Here is an 18,112-nt window from a genome sequence, read left to right as displayed (position 1 = left end):
TAATATTCTGTTTTAATTACTTTCTCATTCTCATTGATTGCTTTGCTTGTTGCATGTTGCTTTGCAGAAAAACAAGATACAAATGAAATTGCCACCAGAGTGGAATGGGGAAATCAGATCGTGGAACAAGAGGGGAAGGGAAATCAACCAGGCGCCTGGGACCTGGGCAAACGCTGGACTTTTTAACAATTCCGTGAACTCAAAACCCTGCAAAATTCTAAACTGGAGAAAGTCCTCTGAGGTTGCCGCTGATTGCCGCCTCCTATTTATTAATCTTGGAGCAGAGGAGAAAAGAAGAGATAAATAATCTCGAGATGGAACAATTGCTGATTATTTGCGACATCAGCCATGGCACAGCTTCCGAGAGCCCCGGGGGCCCTCTCAGACCTCCCTCTTTATTAATCAGAGATAAGTCCAAATTGCGGAGCAATCTGCGGCTGTGTCACAATCGATTGTTAATTGTTCCGTTTGAAGATTATTTATCTCCCTCCCTCCAGATCCTCCTGTCTGCCTCCCCCGCCCCCATCCACCCCTCTCCAGCTCTTGTCCATAAAATTGGAAATAAGTCCAATTCATCTTTAAGTGGCTAATGTCCCCTGGAGGAGGCAATATCACTCACAGTTAGGAGCTGCCACGGCGATCAATGGGGAGGGGGCACAGGCCCCATGGAGAGGATGTTGGCCCTTCGCATTTCCTGCGGATGCACCAGGAGGACATTTTGGAGAGAAGGAGATTGGCGTCTGTTATGTATTGAGTTCAATAGGATCCAAAATGCAGCAGTCTGATTGGTCCTAGAACAATAGGATCCAGAATGCAGCAGTCTGATTGGTCCGCAGGAGCCACCCAATCCAACTCTGGGTGGAAGTGAATCCGCAACCTGATTGGCCTACAGGAGAATCCCGGAATTAGCCAATCATGTGGGGCCCATTGTGTAAATAATGTATATAAGGCAGACATTTCGGGGAAACTTCCACTCCTCACAGCTATGAGCTGAATAAAGAGCATGAAATCTACACTCGACTCTGAGTATACAGTGGTACCTCGGGTTACATACGCTTTAGGCTAATCTGAACCTTTTGGATGTTCCTCCCTGGCCATGTCACAGAGCCTGGCTTCTCCCTGGGGTGAATGGCTCTAGTGCATAATTTAATTTCAAAAAGAATAGGGGAAATGCACGGAATACTTCGCAAAACAGTGCCCTAAAATACATACCTGGACTTGTTCTGATTAATGTCTGCAAGAGACTTTGTGGATATTTAAGTTGTAATTAGAAAAATCTTAATAATTATTCATCAAGGAAACAGCTTATAAGAAGTAAATAAGGCGGCCAGATACAGGATAAAGAAGCCTTTATTTGGTTGTTTCTGTTGTTGTATGTTATGCTCATTGTATGTTATGTTCACGTTTAATGAGAGTGGATTTCTGTATTGGGGGTGGGGTGGGGAGTTTATGTTATGTTGTAAATAAAATTTCCAATAAAAATTTATTAAAAAACAAAAACAGTGCATAATTTAATTTATCCATTAGCATCGTCACATGACTCATCCCAGAAGTTCAGGAGGAGGTGTAATGAAGGCTGCGTCCCAAAAAAAACCAACTTGTGTTTATTGTCAAAAAGCGTCAAAACATACCTTCCATTTTTGGCACTCGTCACAAATTTCCTCACTTTATTTCAGTGCCACCATTGTGCAGATCTTCACCTTTACTTTAATTGACCACATTGATGGCTTGTCACGGGCTGCCACATCAAACAGTGGCGAGGGAAGATGAGTCCAAGCATAGCTGCCAGTGACATTCCATGGCTGACCACCTGATTTGGTCGATCCCATCAGGGTGCCAAATCTGATGCGCTGATGTCCCGCATGACTGCAAGCAAAGTCATGTGGCTTGCAACTGCAAAGTGAATTAAATGGCAGGGTGGGCAAATGACAGCAAGGGCAGTGAAGGAAGAGGAGACACTTGCTGCGCTGAAGAAACAGCCAGGAGAACTTAAGGCAAGGCTATCAAACAGCATCAAAACAACACAAAGATACAGCTGAACGAGGGTCTCTCTCTATCCCTTTCTGCTGCCATTTGCTCAGAGACTACATCAGATGTGCACTTCAGAGTGAATGTCACAATTAGGAAAGATTCAACACAGCTGGAATGGTAATGTATTTAAAATAGAATTGTCCCTTGATTTCAACAGGATTGGGTTAGGGGACTAACGGTCTCTCTATTGGGGCCAGGATGTCTGTTTTTTTTAAAAAAATATTTTTATTAAGTTTTACCTAACAAATTTAAATTCAAATACACCGTGCATCTCCTCATTTAGGATTCTCTGAATCCCTTGACTTCCCTCTACTCTTCCATGGTTACCATTGTGAAGCTTTCCCCCCATCTGCTTATCTTATTTTCTCTATTTTTTTAAAAGTTTAATAATCCATTTCCCCATAGTTTTTTGTACATTACAAGCATTACTCGAATCCTGTTGTTTACAGTGTTCTCTTAAGTACATTGTAGATTTTTCCCATTCCTTCTTAAAATTCTTCTTTTACTGGTTTCTGATTTTTCCAGTCAGTTTCGCCATTTTGGCATAGGCCATCGCCTTCATCAGCCATTCCTCTCTGGCTGGAACTTTATCTTCTTTCCATCTCTGGGCCAGTAGTATCCTTGCTGCTGTCATTGCATACATGAGTAGTTGGGGTGCGGGTGGCACTGTGGTCTAAACCACTGAGCCTCTTGGGCTTGCCAATCAGAAGGTCGGCGGTTCAAATTCCCATGACGGCATGAGCTCCTGTTGCTCTGTTCCAGCTCCTGCCAACCTAGCAGTTCAAAAGCACACCAGTGCAAGTAGATAAATAGGTACCGCAGTGGCGGGAAAGTAAATGGCATTTCCGTGCGCTCTGGTTTCCGTCATGGAGCCCCGTTGAGCCAGAAGCAGTTTAGTCCTGCTGGCCACATGACCCGGAAAGCTGTCTGTGGACAAATGCCGGCTCCCTTGGTCTGAAAGTGAGATGAGCGCCGCAACCCCATAGTCGCTGTGATGGCCTGGGATTCAGACTCGGATGCTGAACATGAGGGATCCCCGCCTGCACAGGATTCCCCGCCTCCAGAACCAGCTGAGCCAGAGCTGGGGCATGAGCCTGAAGGGTCCTCACCTGTGCTGGGTCCTCAGGTGCAGGCACCAGCTGAGTCTGCTCTGGCTCCTGAGGTGATGGAGGACCCATTGCCTGCAGGTGCTCCACTCTCAGCCCCATCAGGGGAAGGTGAGGTTGCCTCTGGGTCCAGTAACCCTCCAGCCTCTCCTGAGCAGCAGAGGAGTGCTGGCCTCCAGGCCAGGAGAGGCGAGTCACCTGAGGATCAGGGCCGCCCTATGCCTCGCGGCAGATAAAAGCCGACCAGCCCTAGTCCCAAGTTGCGGGAGCAACATTGTTGGTTGCTAGTTCCTGCCTGAGCTCCTGACCCGCCCTGGCTCCCTGCTTGCAAGCCTGTTCCTGACTTCACCCGGCTCCCTGCCCTTCATCCAGTTTCAGCTACTACAGACTGCCTCCATGTTGCGCCTTTGACCACGGACTGGACTTGGATCTTGCCTCTTGGGTAACTCACAGGACCAGCACATTCGCCTTTATCTGGACTCAACTGACCAGGGGTCCTTTACCATTTTTTTACATGAATAGTCAGTTCTGCTCCCTGGGCCAGGATGTCTAAGGAAGCTGACTTGCCTCCCTTTCTGCCTCCCCAGCACATCTCCTAAAATGCACACGCTGTGATCGTGCACACCTACCTCATGCGGCGCACATGAAGCAAGCTCAGCGACCCCTGTAGGGGGTAATGCTATGAACAGGATTGTCCATCACCTCAAGAAAGGAACACAATTGGGCAAGAGGCCCCTTCTGGCATCGCCCCAGGCAAAAGAGCGAGCAAGACTTCTTGCACACCATCTGCATAAGGACATACACAAGGAAGCATCCTCTGGTCTTGTTTGTGGAAGAAATGCCTCCATCTCTTCCTGCTAGAGCATGACTTGCTGTTTAGGGTTCCCTTGGATTGGCTCATCGCTGTCTTTCCATCTCCCTCGGCTTCTGTTGCTTATTACTGTCCTGAATGAAGGGGAGGCCTTCTGGGCTGCAGTCAATGGCTGTGGCTTTTGAAACACTGGCAATCTTTGAAGTCCACATCAGCTACGCTGAGCCATGGTGGAGACTATTTTTGGAATCAATAGGCAGTGCCCTGCCAATTTTTGCAGAAACACAGGAGAGGTTTTAAAAGCAGCGGTGCTGTTTTAAAAAGGAAGGAGTGAGAAAGAGATAGTCTAGTCACCAGCAGTGATGTTCAATGAGACTCCTCCTCCTCCTCTTCCTTTTCAATGGCTCAGCCTGGTTAGTTAACAATGCTCAGCTCCACCAACTCCTATGCATTGTTTTTCTCTCTCCATACCTCTCTGAAACACAATCATATAACTTTGTCTGCTCTCTGTGGACATTCACTTACGTTTTCTAAGCCGTGTTGCTTTTCCTGAACAGCCAAGTCATGCAAGACCTAAGTTTGCTTGTTTGAAGCCAAACCCTTTGCAGCACAGCTCAACTCAAGAGCAAACTGGCCGTTTAACAGTGGTGGACAAACCTATGGCAGGCATGCCAAAGAGGGCACTCAGAGCCCTCTCTGTGGACACACACACACAGTTGCCCCAGCAGCTCCTGGCCACTTCCGCGTGGAGGGGGAGGAAGAGGAAGAGTAAAGGAATACTCCCTCGAGGCAGAAACTGCCGCTATGTCAAGCTTGCATCTCTGCCTCCCTGCGATCAGCTGTTCCAAGGGTGTGAGGGTGGGGAGAGAAGGAGGAGAAGAAGAGGGCTTGCAATGTCCTCTGTCCAAATAATAATAATAATAATAATTAATAATAATAATAAATTTATTATTTATACCCCGCCCATCTGGCTGGGCTTCCCCAGCTACTCTGGGCGGCTTCCAACAAAACACTAAAATACAATAACCTATTAAGCATTAAAAGCTTCCCTAAACAGGGCTGCCTTCAGATGTCTTCTAAAGGTTTGGTAGTTACTGTATTTTTCTCTTTGACATTTGCTGGGAGGACGTCCCACAGGGCAGGTGCCACTACCGAGAAGGCCCTCTGCCTCGTTTCCTGTAACTTGGCTTCTCGCAGTGAGGGAACCACCAGAAGACCCTTGGCGCTGGACCTCAGTGTCTGGGCTGAATGATGGAGGTGGAGACGCTCCTTCAGATATAGTGGGCTGAGGCCGTTTAGGGCTTTAAATGTCAGCACCAACACTTGAATTGTGCTTGGAAATGTACTGGGAGCCAATGTAGGTCTTTCAAGACCAGTGTTATATGGTCTCGGCGGCCGCTCCCAGTCACCAGTCTAGTTGCCGCATTCTGGATTAGTTGTAGTTTCTGGGTCACCTTCAAAGGTAGCCCCACATAGAGCACATTGCAGTAGTCCAAGCGAGAGATAACTAGAGCATGCACCACTCTGGTGAGCCAGAGTGGGCAGGGAGGGTCTCATCCTGCATACCAGATGGAGCTGGTAGACAGCTACCCTGGACACAGAATTGACCTGCGCCTCCATGGACAGCTGTGAGTCCAAAATAACTCCCAGGCTGCGCACCTGGTCATTCAGGGGCACAGTGACCCCATTCAGGACAAGAGAGTCCTCCACACCTGCCTGCCTCCTGTCCCCCCAAAACAGTACTTCTGTCTTGTCAGGATTCAGCCTCAATCTGTTAGCCACCATCCAAGTCTGGTTGTGTCCAACCCGCCTTCATGCTCTGCTCTTGAGCGCGTTTAGAGCCGCGTGACACTGGCGTGCGAGCGAGGTGCGGAGCGGGTGTGACTTTTGATGCTCCCTGGCTTCTCTTCAGTCTGCTCCTACTCGGGAACAAGGCACCTTGAGTTCAACAGGACTTAACTCCCAGGACAGTCATTAAGCATATAAGAGACTGCTAAGTTTACATGTTTGCTGGGTTTTCCCATGGAAGCCAACAAAGGAATTCATTGCATGGAGGCTGCAATTGAATGGGAGCTGAAGAAGCGGTGAAATAATAATAATAATTTTTAACCAGCCACTCTGGGCAACTTCCAACAGGACATTAAAAACAGGGGGGAAAACTTCAAACATTAAAAACTTCCCTGAGCAGGGCTGCCTTCAGATGTCTTCTAAAAGTCTAAACTAAAACCTCAGTATTCAGGTTAAATTGCTGTGTTGCCGTGTCACATTAATTGTTCAAAAGCATGCCAAATACAAACTTTTACCTTTCAATGAAAAGTTGTTTGCATCTTTGAAAGCTCTGCTACTGTGTTTTTTTCTTTTAAGACAAAAGGTGTTAATGTATGAGTTGTTTTTCCTAAACTAAAACCTCAGTATTCAGGTTAAAGTGCCGTGTTGGCACTTTGCGGTAAATAAGTGAGTTTTGGGTTGCAGTTTGGGCACTCGGTCTCTAAAAGGTTTGTCACCACTGCCATAGAATCATAGACTTGATCAAATCTACGCTTCCAGGTGCCATAAGAAAGCTGCAGAGATAGCGCAGGAGAGTGCGCACCCCGGAAATGATCTCTTTCAGCTTCTGCCTTCTGGAAGAGGGTACAGGGTTATAAAGACTAGGACTAGCCGCCTGAGAAACAGTTTCTATCCAAATGTGATTTTGGTTTTAAACGCAGTGTAAAGTAGTCTCTATGGGAGTATATTGTATTAAATTATGGGGTACCAGAGTTTTTAGGGGGCTATCCAGGCTGAGATAGCTGGGATAGCAGGCTTATTGGTTTTTGAATGTCTGATGTAGATTTTTTAATAAAGATTATCGTATCGTATCAACTTGTAGCATCGGAAGGGACCCTGGGGTCATCTAGTCCAACCCCCTACAATGCAGGAATCTCAGCTCAAGCATCCATGGCAAATGGCCGTCCAACTTCAGCCTCCACTTTTGCCAGATCCAGCATCTTGCTTTCATTTTGCAGACTCAGGTCTTAGATGTTCCTAAAGTCTTTTGGAAACTTGCAGCTGTTAGATCAAAGAAGCCTACAAGAAGACCTCAAGTATTTTGCACATTAATTAAGATAAATGTGACACGTGAGCTCCCAGATAGCTCAGATCTAAAATTCTGACAGCAGACTTAACAGGAGATGCCTAGCTTGGCGTTTACAAGCATAACAGAATAATGAAGATTTAATTCCATTGTTACGCCTCAAAGCCTCACAATGAACAACAACATCTTAATAGTTTTGCTTCTAGAAAGTGTTCAAGGAATCGGGTTGAGTGAATGAAGATCATAAAATATTTACCTGGATTTAATTACTGTACATCAGACAGTGAAGATTAGAGGACCAGTAACTTCAAAGTCAGATTAGGAGTTAAGCACCTTGATCCGAAATCTGCTTGCTTGGAAGTACGCCCCACTGAATTCCTTGTCCCTGGTTCTCAAGAATTCCTTGTCCCTGGTTCTCTTCTGAATTCTCCCCAGTGAATCTTGATGGCAAATATTTTTTTCAGTGCTCAGAGTTATATTTGGCATTCTGTACCTACACTTCCCATCTGAAGATCTCGTGGCACCTGACAGCTGCTGTCATACAGCACCTGTCCATTATTCAATTTTTGGGGAAAGGTTGTGACCTTCTGACAAGATTTGACAGCTGATGTACAGGATCGGCCAACTAACGGATGACTTTGTAAATTTTGTAAATTTCAGACGATCTCAATTCATCTGTTTCACTGAGCAAAATGGGCAAATTCCAGTCTTTCCTCTTAAAATGTGATTCCTGGATTCAAGTTGTGAATTGCAAGGTCAGATTTTTATGTGAACTTCTGAAACGGCAAATTGTGGGTGGAAAATTAATTTTGGCATTTTTGCTCAGTTTTGTTTCAGTTCTGACATGCTGTGAGGGGAGGTGGGCAAATCAGGCATGAGCCCGGAACCTGGGAAAGATAAGGTGGAAAAAAGTTGGGTGGTCACCTGGGCACTCTGAAAGCCCCGAAAGTCTCTGAAACAAAAGATTCTCAGACTGAGAAACAAGGTCAGCCACAAAAGTTTCATGAGACCCAGTGAAACATGACTTGCCCCTCTGGTCATCTCACTCCTGCTGAGCCACTATCAATCACTGACCAAGCACAGCAGCAGTCGAGGCAGCAGCGCCCCCTAGTGATCAGCTCCTCTGGTGGAACAAAGAGCAGGGCTTCTGAACCCTGTTGAGAAGAGTCTGGAGAACAAAACTCCCCACAATAGTTAGAAAACTTTTGGGTTTTCAGTACTTGGTGTGTATGATATGGCTACCTGTGCTCCATAGATATATCTCACCCCTTACCCCTCCCCAAATGCTACTCAAGTTCAGAAATTGAATTACCATATTTTCCCCCCATAAGACACCCCTAGTTTTTAGAGGAGGAAAACAAGGAAAAGAATATTCTGAACGAAACTGTGGATGTATGATTTTGCGCCATTGCAGCCCCACGAAACAGTGAATGCGTGGTATTTTTGGTGCAGGCTGTAGCCATGGACACGCTATGTGATTTGATGGTAAATTTGCGGTGACCCAATGCAAAAATCCTGAGGATCCATGTGGACCCGTGCTTTGTAACCATGTTTTTGCACCTTTGCGGCCTCACAAAACAGTGAATGCGTGGTTTTTTTGGTGCAGGCTGTAGCCATGGACATGCAATGGGATCTGATGGTGAATTTGGGGTGACCCAATGCAAAAATCCTGAGGATCCATTGGCTTTTACCTTCCCCCTCCCAGGCAGCCTCCTTTATCGCTAGCCTCCCTTATCTCCCTCCCGATTGGCAAACGGTCAGCGGCTTTGCTTCAACACCCACTTCCCTCTTTCTAAAAAAATAGCGCATGATCTGCTTTTTGCCCCTGGGCAGTTTGGCTCCAGGGACCACGCATTCGCTCCATAAGATGCACAGACATTTCCCCTTACTTTTTAGGAGGAAAAAAGTGCATCTTATGGAGTGAACAATATGGTAATTGTGAATCCTGCATTTCAGGGGGTTGGACTAGATGACCCTTGGGGTCTCTTCCAGTCCCACAATTCTGTTATTCTTTGTTTCCGTGGTTTTAGGAGTTGAGATGTCATATTTACCTTGGGACAAAAGGGAGGGGGAAACTCAGCCGAACTCGACATTTACTTTTTATTAATCTCCCAACGCTCAATTAATACATTTCGACTGTTTTCCAACTTTCTTCCATCATGAAAGTCAAAAGTCGCCATGCTGCCCCCTTGGAACTGACCAAGTCTGTCCTGCTTCACTCCAGCATAATTCTTTTAGCAGGTAACTTCTCAGCCCTTACCCCAGGGCCAGCACAGAGCTGGATATTGATGCTCTGAATATGTTACGGCTGATGAACAGCAAGCATTAAACATTGAAATGTTGCAAACTTTATATTCATTGAGAATTCACCCTTTTTCTTGAGCTTTCAGAGGCTGGTGGGTTAAATCCTTTCTGGGTTGTGGCACCGCTAATTACATTGCTTAAGTATTTTTTGAAAATCAGTTTTAAAGTTCTTGCTCATTATGTTTTATTTCACTTTAGAGTGCTGCAAATGGCCCTGTGGCTATTTTTGGGGTTTGGGGCCAGGCTCTCCGAAGCTCTTCTGCCAAACACATTTGTCCTGGTCCTTAAAACATGCAACAACCTGTCTCCTGCCAAGAGTCCTACATTGCAGGCGAAATGTATCCCGGCCTTGAAAACAGGTGCTCAATTGACTTCCAATCATATTTTATAGTTACAACTGTGCGCTAACGTTAACCAACAGCAGGGAAAACCAAATGAAAGACCTGGAGGTTGTGGCGCATTAGCCAAGCCCAAAGCTCTGATGATTGTCTACAATGTGGGTTGTTTTGGCTGGTGAAGGACAAGGGATGTAGGAATGTAGGAGCTACAATGGATCCAAGCACATTTTCCAGGACTGTTCAAGGTGTTGGCACATTCCTTGGATGGTGACATTGATGTTTATAGCTATTTATTTCCTGCTTTTCCCCCAGACTGAGACCGAAAGCACCTTACACAAATTAAAACAGCACAGATAAAATACAAAAAGCTAAAAACATATAGAATCATAGAATCGCCAAGATGACCATGAAGATCAAACACCAAGATGATAAAAAATTCAGCCAAGAGTGGATTTTTTTTAATAGAATATCTTAAAGACCACTGTAGATATGTGAAAATGTTAGCAAGATTGCTATAACACTTACAGGTATATCTTAACATGATTTAACGTAAAAATAAGGAGATAAAGGGGATTTGAAAAATGTAAGTAGATGTAACAGAATTAATAGGAAAAATTGGAAGCCAGGGGAGGGTGGGGGGAAGTGTGGGGATTTAAGCAATCCCAGATGTGAAATAATGGGAAATGATTTAATTGTATAACGATATTGTTTTTAAAAGAATGGAAAAATATTTTTTTTTTAAAAAAAATTAGAATCATAGAATCTCAGAATTGTAGAGTTAGGAGGTGACCTGTTGTGGAAGGAGCCTTGCCTGCAACAAGTTCTGTTATCTTTTCAGCGTCTGGCAGACTTGCTTTTTCTCATACAAAGCCTCCCAAAAACGTTTTTGGATTGCAGATGTGTTGATCCGTTGGTTTGTTTTTCTGCTGTTTTTAAATAACTGCCGTCTTAATAATGGTGTTTTACGGTTTATGGAACATTGATGTCGGCACCCTTTTAATAATGCAAATCACCCAGGAATCTTACATGGAAGGCACAGCAGAGAAATCCATTCATTCATTAAAATTATGTAAATGAGCGAGGGCGAGCTGCAGGAGGTACCAATGACATGCAGCCTTGGTGACCTTCTTGGAGGCAGCTGGGGAAGCATCTCTTGTTGGCCGTCTTCACTGTATCATTACTATCATTGTTGCTGTTGTGTCATCAGTTCAATCTGCATGGCCCTTTTCAGATCAGAGGTTTTCAATAATAATAATAATAATAATAATAATAATAATAATAATAATAATTTATTATACCCCACCCATCTGGCTGAGCTTCCCCAGCCACTCTGGGCGGCTTCCAACAAAATATTAAAATACAGTAATGCATCAAACATTAAAAGCTTCCCTAAACAGGGCTGCCTTCAGATGTCTTCTAAAAGTCTGGTAGTTGTTGTTCTCTTTGACATCTGGTGGGGGGGCTTTCCACAAGGCGGGCGCCACTACCGAGAAGGCCCTCTGCCTGGTTCCCTGTAACTTGGCTTTTCGCAGCGAGGGAACCACCAGAAGGCCCTCGGTGCTGGACCTCAGTGTCCGGGCAGAACAATGGGGGTGGAGATGCTCCTTCAGGTATACTGGGCTGAGGCCATTTAGGGCTTTAAAGGTCAGCACCAACACTTTGAATTGTGTTCGGAAACGTACTGGGAGCCAATGTAGCCAATGGCTTTCTGAGTCCACAGCTCCCTTGAACAACTACATTCTTTCTGCGGCTCCTCTGTGGGACCCAGGAGCACAGTTATGTCCCCCCTTGCCTTCAGAGCTGACAGGCTCTCACCCTTTTTTGAACACCCTCCCTTGAGGAGTGTTCCCTCAACCTCGCCTCCCCTCTCCTTGGGATTCCTCTGGGCTGCCACTGCTGCCGCCCCATGTCTCTGAGCTGCCCCCCTGCCCCAAAGAAAGCTGCCTTCTCACACTGCCCCACAGGGGCCTGAGACGTATCTGTCCATTCCCATTCTGTGAACCACCCTGAGACCTCTGGGTATAGGGCAGTATATAAATTCAAGAAGAAGAGGAAGAAGTAGAAGAAGAGGAAGAAGAAGAGGAAGAAAAGGAGGAGGAAGAAGAAGAAAAGGAGGAGGAGGAGGAGGAGGAAGGACTGGTGGATTAGCTGGCTGAGCTCCCTTGCCCACTTGCTTGCTGACTCCAAGGCTGCTTCATCTCCTGGCAACCAGCACCCCCTGGCCAGCCCCAGAGGCACCACTCACCTGGGGAGCTTGGAGCCAGGGCTGTGGCAACAGTCACACAAGACTTTGGGAGGCAGAGATGCAAGAGGGCATCAGAGGAGGGAGGGAAGGAAAGGGGGAGGGAAGGAAAGAGACGCAGGCCAGTGTTGCCTGCTGCCCCCTTGACCATCATTCAAGGCACCCCAGGGTGCCACAGCACACTGGTCGGAAACCATTGATATAGATAATAAGATTTACACACCTCTTGATTGGTAAACAACAACAACAACCCTTCAAAGTGGTTTACAAAAAGCTAAAACAATAAAATAAAATAAAAACACAATAATTTAAAACATACAAAAAGTTAAAATAAAATTTAAAAATTCCTTCCAGTAGCACCTTAAAGGTAAAGGGACCCCTGACCATTAGGTCCAGTCATGACCGACTCTGGGATTGCAGTGCTCATCTCGCTTTATTGGCTGAGGGAGCCAGCGTACAGTTTCTGGGTCATGTGGCCAGCATGACTAAGCCGCTTCTCACGAACCAGAGCAGCGTACGGAAACACCGTTTATCTTCCCGCCGGAGTGGTACCTATTTATCTACTTGCACTTTGATGTGCTTTCAAACTGCTAGGTTGGCAGGAGCTGGGACTGAGCAATGGGAGCTCACCCCATCGTGGGGATTCGAACCGCCAACCTTCTGATCGGCAAGTCCTAGGCTCTGTGGTTTAACCCACAGTGCCACCCGTGTCCTAAGTAGTCTAAGTAGCACCTTAGAGACCAACTAAGTTTGTTATTGGTATGAGTTTTCGTGTGCATGCACAATTCTTCAGATACACTGAAAAAAGTCAAATACTAAAACAGGTTAAAATTCACACCAACTTTCCAAGCATCTGGGTAGGCTTCTGTAAACATGAATGCTTTTAGCAGGTTCCAAAAAGTACAGCGAAGGCGCTTGCTTGATCTCGATAGGCGGGGAGATCCAAAGTGCAGCTGCTGCCTCGCTAAATGATTGCATTCTTGGAAAAGTGGAACGGGTATTACCTGGCACCTGTGGTAGTGCCAGTTCTGCCAATCAAAGCGGCCGAGGGGCAGCTGTGGGGTATGGTGACTTTGTAGGTAAACGGGTACCAAGTTGATATAGCAGATAAACATACACACTTCCAATTGAAGAGTCATATGACATGCATCCCTGTTGCAATTGCAAGGGATGGAGAAACATAATAGCACTAGAACTTGTGGACACCCCAGGTAGATGAATGCTGGGAGATTGCTCCTCAGAAGCAACCTTTGGGCAACTTACCTTCACCATCACTTCCCCTGCGGTCAGGAGACTCACCTGAATCAGTGTAAGATGGGAAGTTGATCTCCATGAAGGTCTGGCAGCAACATTGCAACCTCAAGTAGGCAGGAGAGACATTCTCTGCTGCCGGCTGGCTGCCCTTTGCCCTGTATTCGGCTCTCCTGTGCTCTGTCCAGGGTCCTGATCCCTTCTTCCCTTGCCACAACACCAAGCTCTGGGCCTGGACAGATTGCTTGTTGGTGCTTTGTACCTGCCGGAAAAGCATCTACAGACAACTTGGTCTACGGAAAAGCATCTCCAGAGCTCTGTTGCCATCACTTCTCCCTCTCGCATAATGCTAGAACTCATGGAGATCCAATGAAGGTGAGTGTTGCAAGATTCAGGAAATAATAATAATAATAATAATAATAATAATAATAATAATAATTTATACCCCACCCTCCCCGGCCAGAGTGTTTGTTGTGAGAGAGGAAGGGGAAGAAGAAGAGTTTGGATTTGATATCCCGCTTTATCACTACCCGAAGGAGTTTCAAAGGGACTAACAATCTCCTTTCCCTTCCTCCCCCACAACAAACACTCTGTGAGGTGAGTGAGGCTGAGAGACTTCAAAGAAGTGTGACTGGCCCAAGGTCACCCAGCAGCTGCATGGGGAGGAGCGGAGACGCGAACCCGGTTCACCAGATTACGAGTCCACCGCTCTTAACCACTACACCACACAGGGAAGGAGATTGTTAGCTGCTTTGAGACTCCTTAGGGTAGTGATAAAGTGGGATATCAAATCCAAACTACTCCTCCTCCTCTTCTTCTTCTTCTTCTTCTTCTTCTTCTTCTTCTTCTTCTTCTTCTTCTTCTTCATCTACAGTTCTATGACTCTTAGACCTCCAGAACTCAACACGGGTTTCCAGCTGGGGCCTAACCAAGGCAGAATAGAGTAGTACTACTACTTCCCTTGACTGGAAATTAGACTTCTGTTGAGGCAGGCTAGAATAGCATGGGGGCACATTTGCTGCTGCCTCACGCTGTTAACTCATGTTAAGTTTGTGGTCAACTAAGACCCCTTGATTCTTCTCACCTATCCTGCTGTCCAGCCAGATGTCCCCTATCCTATCTATATGGCCGAATCTTACATTCATCCCTTTTGAAATTCATTTTGTTAGCTTTGGCCCAGTTCTCCAAACTGTTAAGGTCTTCTTGAATCCTGATTCTGTGTTTTACTTTACTCTTTTCTTTTGGGAACAGTGGACTACCAATGCCCATGATGGTGGTTTTAATAATTCTCTTTTAATAATTGTTCTTGCTTTTAATAATCCCCCCTACGTTTTGTTTTTGTTTTTTGCAAACCACTTGATATTTCTAATAGAAAACGGTTAACTAAATCAATTTTGCAAATAAATAGAATTTCTCCAGCAAAGTTCTGAGGCTGCAGCTCAGAGATGATTGCTCTGGGTGCTGCGCGATGGTAACTAACCACCCCCGGTCCTTGGCAGCTGCTGCATCCGAAGATGAATTGGTCATTATGCATCTAAACAAATAGATTTCATATTCCAATCGGGGAGCTCTGTCAGTGTCACACACTTCTCCAGGAAGCGGAGAATGTCAGGCCATTTAGAGACCTGTCGCTAACGATGCTGGAGGTGAGCACGCCAGGAATATGCACGGCCCCCGCGGCTAATGAGACAGTGAGATGGCCCGCCACGCAAAGAGAGATGAGGCATTGCCAGCGCATTGGGGGGCTAGGCTGCTTGGACGCAGTGGAGGCATGGAAATTGGGGGGGGGTAGCAGTTAATAAGGAAAGAAGAAGAGGAGAGGAGGAAAATTGATGTGCAGGGGATGCTGTAAAAATGGGAAGCCGTGTACCCGGGTGATGTTCAGATTAGCTCAGGCTCCAGATGTGCAAGACCCTTTTCACTCTTCTGGACTTAAAAAGCAAACACCCAGCTCTATGGATGATGCGTAATAATGAAGCTTTGCTATGATGGCATTGCTCAGAAAATACATTTAGACAGATTCTGTCCTTGACTCCGGGCTCGGAAGATTTGACAGGGTATTATGAACACGATGCCCAACTAGGCACGTGAGCACCTGAGCTTCATAAGAGGTCCTCAGACAGCTCCATGACAGAAATGAGATATTATTAGGTCCAGGGATGCTGGCAGGCAAATAGGTATGGCTTAGAACAGAAATAGAGAAAGGAAGGACATGGAGGAGAGAAGGCAAGGGGAGGAGAGGACTATCAGTGGCTACTAGCCATGTTTACTATGCTCTGCCTCCACACATGCTTCTGAGTGCCAGTTACAGGAAGCCACAGGAGGGGAGAGGGCTCTTGTGCTTGAATCCTGCATCTGGTTGGCCACTGTGAGAACAGGATGCTGGGGAACGGATGGGTCTGATCTAGCAGACTCTTCTTGTGTTCTTAAGGCCCAAGCAGGCAGCTTCCAGGAGATATTTGGGGCTGTTTCCTAGTGCAGTGCCATTCTCCATCAGTTTAGGGCAGGGGTGCCCAAACTTTTTCTAAAGAGGGCCGGATTTGATGAAGTGAACATGTGTGAGGGCTGACCGAATTTGCTGAGGGTTTTTTTAGGATTGAAGCTGTTGAGCTTTTTTTTTTTTTTTTTTTTTTTTACAATTTTACCCTAAGGAAGTCAGATTAGCCTCAACCAGAGCCAGGGCCTTTTCAACACTGGCTCCGGCCTGGTAGAACGCTCTGTCTCATGAGACCAGGGCCCTACAGGATCTGATATCTTTCCACAGGGCCTGTGAGACAGAGTTGTTCCGCCTGGCCTTTGGCTTGGAATCAACTTGATCCCCTTCCCCTCTTTCCTTTTTCCTTTCTCCTTCTGTGATGGAACTCCTACTTGGGGACTTCCCTGGCTTTTTTCTGGCCCATGTAGGACCAGTCTGGATAGTTGGCCTTGGTGAAGACTTGATGTTTTTATCCCCCCCCCAAAGTTTTTGATTGAGTTTCCATTGAATTGAGGTTGCATTTTTAATGTTTTAATGTTGTATTTTAATCTTGTTTTTAAATTGTATTTCAATCAATTGTTTTTTATATTTGGTGTTAGACGCCCTGAGCCCAGTTTTGGCTGGGGAAGGCAGGGTATAAATAATATATTATTATTATTATTATTATTATTATTATTATTATTATTATTATTACCACAAAGTTGTTGAGCTTTTTTTTAGGATTTTACCCCAGGACATATACTGCCACGGGCTCCGAATTAAATCAACCAGCCCCTGAAACGGACTTTGGACATGCCTGGTTTAAGGGCAGGGTGAAGGAGCACTTAAAAGTTACCAGAGGGGAGAGAGAACTTTGGTGAACTTCTTATGAGCTTCAGTGTAGATGAGGGCTGTTTGTATCTTCTCTTTCATCCTACACAACTTCCCCCTATTGGGTCTTCACAAATAAAGGCCCAGGGGATAAATTTAGGTCTCTGTTTCTGGCCCACATGAGTCTCTTCAGGCAATACTTCCTCTCTGGCCCCACATCCTCTTCCCAGGCCACAGCTGACCCTCACCAGCTGAAAGAGTTAGGAAGGTTTAGCCAAGAGACAAGAAAACTGAGAAGTGTGATGGCCTGGGACTCGGGCTTGGACTTGGAACCAGAGGAGTCTCAGTCTGCACCGGATCCTCTGCCTCAGGTATCACCTGCACCAAGTCTGGGGCCTGATCCTGAAGAGCCCCAGTCTGCACAGGTTCCCCTGCAACAAACACCAGCTGGGCCAAGTCAGGGGCCTGAGCCTGCCCTGGCTCCAGATGTGGGAATGACCTTATTGCCTTTGCTGGGCCATCACTTACAGCTGCTCCACTACCGGTTGGGTCAGGGGAGGCTGAGGCGGCCCTGGGTCTAGTAACCCACCGACATCTCCTGAGCTGCAGAGATTGAGGTCTGAGAGAAGCGAGACCTGAGTACTCGCCGGAGAAGTGCTCACCTTCGGGAGAAACAGGGTGGTGAGTTGCTGGGGGATCAGGACCGGCCGCTACCCCAACAGAGAGAAAAGGCTGTCAGACCCTGCCCCAGGTTGCGGGAGCAACATTGCTGTATGCCAGATCCTGTAGCTGTCCTTGCCCTGGTTTCCTGCCTCGTGTCCTGCCTTGGCCCTGTCGGACTGACACCTAGCTGGACCTTCAGATTCTGGACCAGTCCTGGACCACATTTCATGCTTTTCCCCCGGGCCCAGCACAAGAAGTGACATGAGAGCCCTCTTCAAATATTGGAAGCGTTGTGACACAGAGGAAGTAGCAAGCTAGTTTTCTGCAGCTCCAGAAGGTGGGACCCAGACCAATGGATTCAAATGACAAGACAGGAGACTCTGACTAAGTATTAGGAAGAATTTTCTGCTGGCAAGAGCTGTTTGATGGTGCAATGGAAGCCCTCAGGAGGTGGTGAACTCTCCTTCATTGGAGGTTTTTAAGCAGAGGTTGGTGGCCAGACCTGGGAGAAGAACTGGTGGAGGAGGATTGGAATAAATTCAAGGACTATCTACAAAAATATTGTAAATTGTATGAATGTTAAGAAAGATGTAAGAGTAGTAATAGTATGGCTCCAACAAATTAGTTATAAGGAATACAAATTTGAATGCAATTGAAAGAAAAGACAAATGTTGGATAAATAGTATGTTATAATTAAGTCTCCAAAAGAGTGATTTAAATTCTAAAATTTGAGATTTAATATTGGAAAATTATATTATATGAATTGAAACAAGTTAATAATTTGCTAGCAAAATTTATGAGTTCAGAATGCAGGAACAAGAGATGTGAGGAAGTCCAAAGATGAGATTGAAATGTAGATATCGGAAAAGACTATGTTATTATGTATGTTTCTTTTTTATTGTTTAATTTTTTTTAATAAATATTATATATAAAAAATAAGCAGAGGTTGGTGGCCATCTGTCCAGAGTTATTTAGTGGGGATTTGTGCATTGCAGGAGGTGGGATTA

This window comes from Podarcis gaigeae (assembly GCF_964106915.1).
Source record: "Podarcis gaigeae genome assembly, chromosome: 11".
Lineage (NCBI taxonomy): Eukaryota > Metazoa > Chordata > Lepidosauria > Squamata > Lacertidae > Podarcis > Podarcis gaigeae.
Note: the sequence above shows the minus strand (reverse complement) of the source record.